Consider the following 6190-nt stretch of genomic DNA (forward strand, 5'->3'; position numbering starts at 1 on the left):
AAATGTCATTTCATTGTAAATGTTAAAAATCCTTTATTCACTCACCCCACGCTTAATTTTGGAAGGACATGAGGGTGAGTAATTAATGACAGAATTTTCATTTTTGGGTGAACTATCCCTTTAATGAATATGTCTAGAAAAACAGACAGATGTCCAGCCTGGCTCTCAAATCAACAAAACAGCTCCTCCCACAGGCGGCCAGCGGTTAAGGTCCACATGGCAGCAGAGCAGCTATTTACATCGTACTCCAAACGCTTCAGCTTCTGCAGGACTTTATTTAGCCAAACACTTCCTGTTTGCAATTTCACCCACACCCCCCACCAACAACACTGCCACTAAAGTTTGCTTACGCTCCACGTGCGCCGAGAAATTTCCCAATACAGCCAGCTAATTACACGTCAGGTCAGTGACCTAAATAGAAGCTTTTCCTGCACGTCTAGCACTAAGAGGGGTTAACACGAGTCTAATGCTGTTGTTTTGACTCCAAGCTCAAACTTGCTGTGGATTTGGAAATTCTGGTTAAACAGGTATTGAGAAAAATACAAACAAATACCACAGATGGTGTGATCAGCAAATTATGAAAGACTGGATGCAGACTTGCAGAGTGCAGTGTACTAGCATGTTGAAAATTATTTTGACCTGTACAAGTCAGTAACAAGTAATTCTGGTTGGTCACAACTTACAAATGGATCACATCATACAAGGGGGAAAAAATAAAAAATACACACTGACGAGCATACAGTCAAGCAGAAACCTTGTATCTCCATATTTTGGCATTTTTATTTTTTATTATTTTAATTTTTTCATAAATAAATGCTATTGGTCACTCTATGTCTGTCTGCTGGTTTTATAAATATTTAACCAAATAAAAATATTAAAAAGTGCTTGTGTCTTGTATGAACCAGTTGTTTAAATAATTACAGCATTTGCTTTACTCAAAAACAATATATGTCTATAAAGGCTAATGTTTCATGTATTTGAAGAATGGAGAAGAGTGTCTAAGTCTAGCATTAACTAGGTAGTCATACACAATACGGTCTTACACACAGACCGATCGTTCTGCTTCAAAGGACCTCAGTATAATGTCAGGAGCCAAGGGTATTAATTTTGTGTTGCCTGTATATGATTTTTTTTTTTTTTTTTTTTGGCTCTCAAGTGCCGGCAGCTGTTGTTATGTATCACCAAAGTCCACGGTTTCAGCTAAAATTTTTCTTTATTGTTCTACTCAAAAAAAAAAGTCAAATGTATTAAACAACAGGAAAAACACTATAGCTACAATAAAGTATGTAACGTGTAAGCTGATGAAAACAATGTGATGCACGTATTGCCTCAGATGCAGCCGTTCTAATGATGGACAAAATGCGTATCTCCGACATGCACTGGTCAAAAACCTCATAACCCCATTTAAGCCTGCTTGTGGTAAAATGGTATTGCATTTTATGTATCACCAAAGTCCACGGTTTCAGCTAAAATTTTTCTTTATTGTTCTACTCAAAAAAAAAGTCAAATGTATTAAACAACAGGAAAAACACTATAGCTACAATAAAGTATGTAACGTGTAAGCTGATGAAAACAATGTGATGCACGTATTGCCTCAGATGCAGCCGTTCTAATGATGGACAAAATGCGTATCTCCGACATGCACTGGTCAAAAACCTCATAACCCCATTTAAGCCTGCTTGTGGTAAAATGGTATTGATACTGAGAATATGTAAAGCCACAAAACCAACTTTGATGACACAGTGTTTAATTATTTCGAAACTACAGGGTGTTTCTCATTTCCTAAAAAGTAGCAGGTTTTAACAAACAAGGCTTCTGCACGACAGCTACGATATGCAGCTCATGGTTATAATGCTTTGTAATAGTGACTTATTAATTTATTAAATAATATAAAGTAATTTTATAAGACTTTTTAATTCAACTCCATTTTAATGATACTGAATTAAAAAAATATATATATATTTTGGCTTATATTTTAGGTTGTTTATTTTTCCTTTCAGCCGAAAACGCCATTTTTGGCCAAATAATTTTCAGCGGCTGAAATTTCCGCGCATCCAAGTTATAATCTGTCAATGCTTCATTTTAAGAGCATGTTCGTGTACAAGTTTGGTACTCTGTTGGGTCACCAACTGCTGTCCAACATAAACTCTGGATCTGATAGCAAAACCAATTGAGAACCATGGACCTAAACCACGAGTCAAGTGACAAGTGTCTTTGGACAAACATACTGTATACAGTTGAGAAAAACAGTATTTACATAAAGATTATATGAAGGATAAAGGTGCATTAGCAAAAGTTTGACGGCAAACAAGTTCTACTGTCTGCTATCAACAGGGTAGTGATGTATAAAGCTTACAAAAAAAGTCACTTTCAAACCAGTGTCATTTAGTGTTAATATACTAACATAGTACTTAAAAATATTTTCAATTAGCTTTTATTTTTATTTCTTTTTCAGCTGGCATTTTAATGCAAGTTTCAATATTTTTATGTGATTGCCATTTTTTTTTTTTTATAGTTCTATTTAGCTTTCATTTGTTTTATTGCAGTTTAAGAATTTAAGTAGTTAAATTTAACTTAAACTTAAATGAAAACGTTGCCTTGGCAACTGACTGACTAACATGTTCATTTTTCTTTCAATATTTATTGTTTCTTTTATTTTACGGGTTTTTTTTTTTTATAATTTAAGTTTCAATAAACAATAACACTGTTTCAACCAAGCAGCCTTCTGTTGGTCAACAGAAAGTTGGTGAACCTGTTGTGAAGTATGAATGAGGAAATCTTTTCCAATCATGTGGATTCCCTTTTAAAACACCGGGATTTCGCCCATGAAAAATTGCAAAGCAGTGCTAAACGTATTAATTTAGAATCACTATCAGCTCTCAGAACAGTCAAGCTAATGCAACCAGCTTGTAAACAGAGCGAGGCGCTCCAACAGCACTTAAAGCTTATAAGGGCCCCGGATTATCCAAATTACTCACAACTCTCTCAGCTCAGCCCAAAGGGGACGGAGAGACCCCCAGCTTAACCAAAGCCATGGGAGAGCCAGACAGACCCAACTTTCTTAGCTCCAGATTAGCCTGTCTATCAGTCTAACCGAACATGATCTTAAAACAAATGAACAGGACCTTAATTTCTCCGGGTACCACAATGATCCCCTACCGAGAGGCAGTTTACTCTTAACTCAAGAAATGATCCATCACTGGGATGTGACTAACTGTTTGCAGTTGCCATGGATCCTCTGCAGTCCGAAAACATGTGCCGCGTTTCCATAGAGACGGAGCACATAACAGGATGCAGGACACACACGTTTGGGAAACAGAACCTTCGCTGTCATAAACACACGCTCGGCCCGATCCCTCCGAAGAAATGCGGTCTGGAAAAAGATGTAGTATGAGGCATAAACACAAACCGCAAACACAAGCCATGTGGACCCCGGCAGCATCATTAGATCATCCTTTATATAACAGGCGAATATGCCATGGTGACATCACTGAATAACTCCACTCCATCTGTTAAAGCGCTGAGGTCATTCAGCAGGACAGAGCGGTGAAAATAACAATCGCACCGACACAAACGCGCTCGCCCGACCAACTCCGATTCCCATTCGGAAACCTTCGCACGGGTATCAAGTAACAGTTCTAATGATTTACTGCTTAATTTTTCTGTATGTGCAAAGATGTTGCAAGGTCTGCTCACTCCCTCGCTAATTTCTGGATTTGGAAACTACAGCGATCTATCACGGAAAACAAAGTGGGGACATTTAATCAAGCTGTCTGGTTTTGGCCGAAGCTATGCTCTTAGCTTAAGACATCAAAAACTAATTTAAGAGTTTAAACCTTCTGCCCCTTAAACTGAAAAACTTCAAATCTGCGCTCCACAGGATGTGCTACAAAAGAAACCTAGAATCATATTGGGTCAGATGCCGTAAAATTGAGTCAGAGCTCCAAAAATTACATGCAATATCCATACAATGTATGCAATATATAAGTCATGCATTAGTTTTGTGTAAGAAAGAGATTGAAATTTAACCTGCTATTCACTAAAAATCTCTGAAAAGCCTCTACTGTACCTCTCAAATCTTATTTGCACTTTTGCATTTTCACTTCATCAGTTAGAAGATCTTATGATTTTACACAAATAATGGCTTACATTTTGGCTTCAGACTGTGGAATGAAAATTAAAAAAAAAAAAAAAAAGTTAACAAACTACATTAAATACATTTTAATGACTTTAAAACTACCCAAAATTAAATAAACATGTCCACAAAATAATTTATATATTTGATACATGGTATATTATAAAAACCTACAACCATTAAACATGCATTAAACATGAAAGTACTACTAGATAGTAAAAGCACTACATTTTTAATTTTTAAATTATACCAGTTGACAAATTAATTGTGGCAACTCTAACATAAGAAAACTAAAAGTAAAAATAAAATAAAACAATGATTAAGTACAAAAACATAAAAAAAAAAAAATTTATAAAATCAATAAATAAACGAAAAAATCTAAAAAAAAAATAAAAACAACTTATATTAAAAGTTATATTAACTATTTATTCAAGCTCAACAGCATCCGTTCCTATTCATTTTCACTGAACGGAAAAGATCTAACTAATATCTTCTCTTCTTTTCCACAGAAAAAAAAAACAGTAGTATGCGTTTGTAACAACTCAAAGTTGAGTAAAAGATGATTTTTGGCTGATTTATTCCTTTAAAGGCAGAGTAAGTGATTTCTGGTAGCCAATGTTGATATTTGAAATCACCAAAACAAACACGCCCCTACCCCAAAAGGGTCTTGCCCCTATTCTGATAGCTCCGTAGGTTTCAGGACAAGGCCCATTTGAGAGAGGGAATTTTCACTTTACACCAAGCTATTTTTTGCTCGGTTCATCGTACACAGTTACAAACACATATTCACATTGTACTCTAAGTGCTTGTGGCTTTAAGTCACCCATGAGGTTTTGAACATATACCAGGATGTAGAAAGTGTTGATGTTTATGTATCGTATTGGTTCACAGGACCGAGATGCTGCCAGAGTCTCAGGTCTAAAAAGCTGCTGAATGAGTTCTGTGTGAAGTGGTTCGGCTCTTCAGGGAAAAAGGAAGCCATTTGAAAAGAATGCAGGATAGGAAAGGTAGTCGGCCCATTAAACAGCAGGCTGGTCTGAAATGAAAGCGCTATGCTAAGAGGGCACATGCTAATTGTAGACGGGCACAGCAGGAGACAACATATACATGCATGTGGTTTAAACTACTGCAGACGGAAAATAACTACACTGCTAAGCGCAGGCAGCTGGTGCTTTCACTGTCCTGAACCCTATGGAGCAAAATCATGCTACAATTTAGGCCCTAGCCCGGCCTGTGTCCGACAGCTTATCAGAATTACAGGCCCGAGCCGGTCTTTTTTCCCCTTCTCCCAAAACAGCTTATACTACTGTTTCAGCTATTAAAATACTTCAGTTTTGTATGTAATGGCAAAGTGATTATATTTCGTTTCGTTTTTTTTATTAAGTTAATTTAGAAAAACGTTTTGATCATTTTTGTTCGTTAAATATAAGTTTTTGTTTTTTAAAGTAACGACCAAGCGGCCAGCGGCAGACAGTGAGCCTATGTTTGATAAATTTAGCCTTCTCAAATCATCACGACTTGCCTAAAATAAAAATCCTTAATGACTACGTAAATCCCAGAATGCATTGCGACAAGAGAAACAGATTATCCAAGTCTTTAGTCAGGTTAGATGAATGCGGATGAAACTGAGACGGTGATGGATAGACTTACAATCTTTACAATGGCACACACTGTATACAGGTCCTAGATTATGTAATTTTCACAGTTTGCACTTTTTAACCCTTTCATGCATGGTGTCCACTTCAGTGGACAGATATTTAGAAGCCATTTTGAACCATTTAGGTTGTAGCACCAGGTCCCAACCACCAACTGGTGATCCACCAAAGTGTTGTCTATGATTCCATTTAATTATTGTCTTTGAATCTCTTTTTTTTCTTTTGAGATATTGCATAATATATTCAAAAAGGCAATGGAAGTCTATATTTATTTATTAGATACAGAGCCTAAATTATGAAAATTGTGTCAGTGTCCAAATATGGACTTAACTGTATATATATATATATATATATACAGTATATATATATATATATATATATATATATATATATATATATA

The 6190-nt window shown here is 36.0% G+C and overlaps 1 protein-coding gene across 2 annotated transcripts in view; it reads right to left on the minus strand.

The window, feature by feature from the left end:
* Window positions 1-6190, minus strand: part of LOC107727366 (THADA armadillo repeat containing) — a 97487-nt gene that overhangs the window by 79437 nt on the left and 11860 nt on the right. The gene's annotated exons all lie outside the window — the stretch shown is intronic.

This window comes from Sinocyclocheilus rhinocerous, unplaced genomic scaffold (assembly GCF_001515625.1).
Source record: "Sinocyclocheilus rhinocerous isolate Xijiao unplaced genomic scaffold, SAMN03320098_v1.1 scaffold756, whole genome shotgun sequence".
NCBI classification, from domain to species: domain Eukaryota; kingdom Metazoa; phylum Chordata; class Actinopteri; order Cypriniformes; family Cyprinidae; genus Sinocyclocheilus; species Sinocyclocheilus rhinocerous.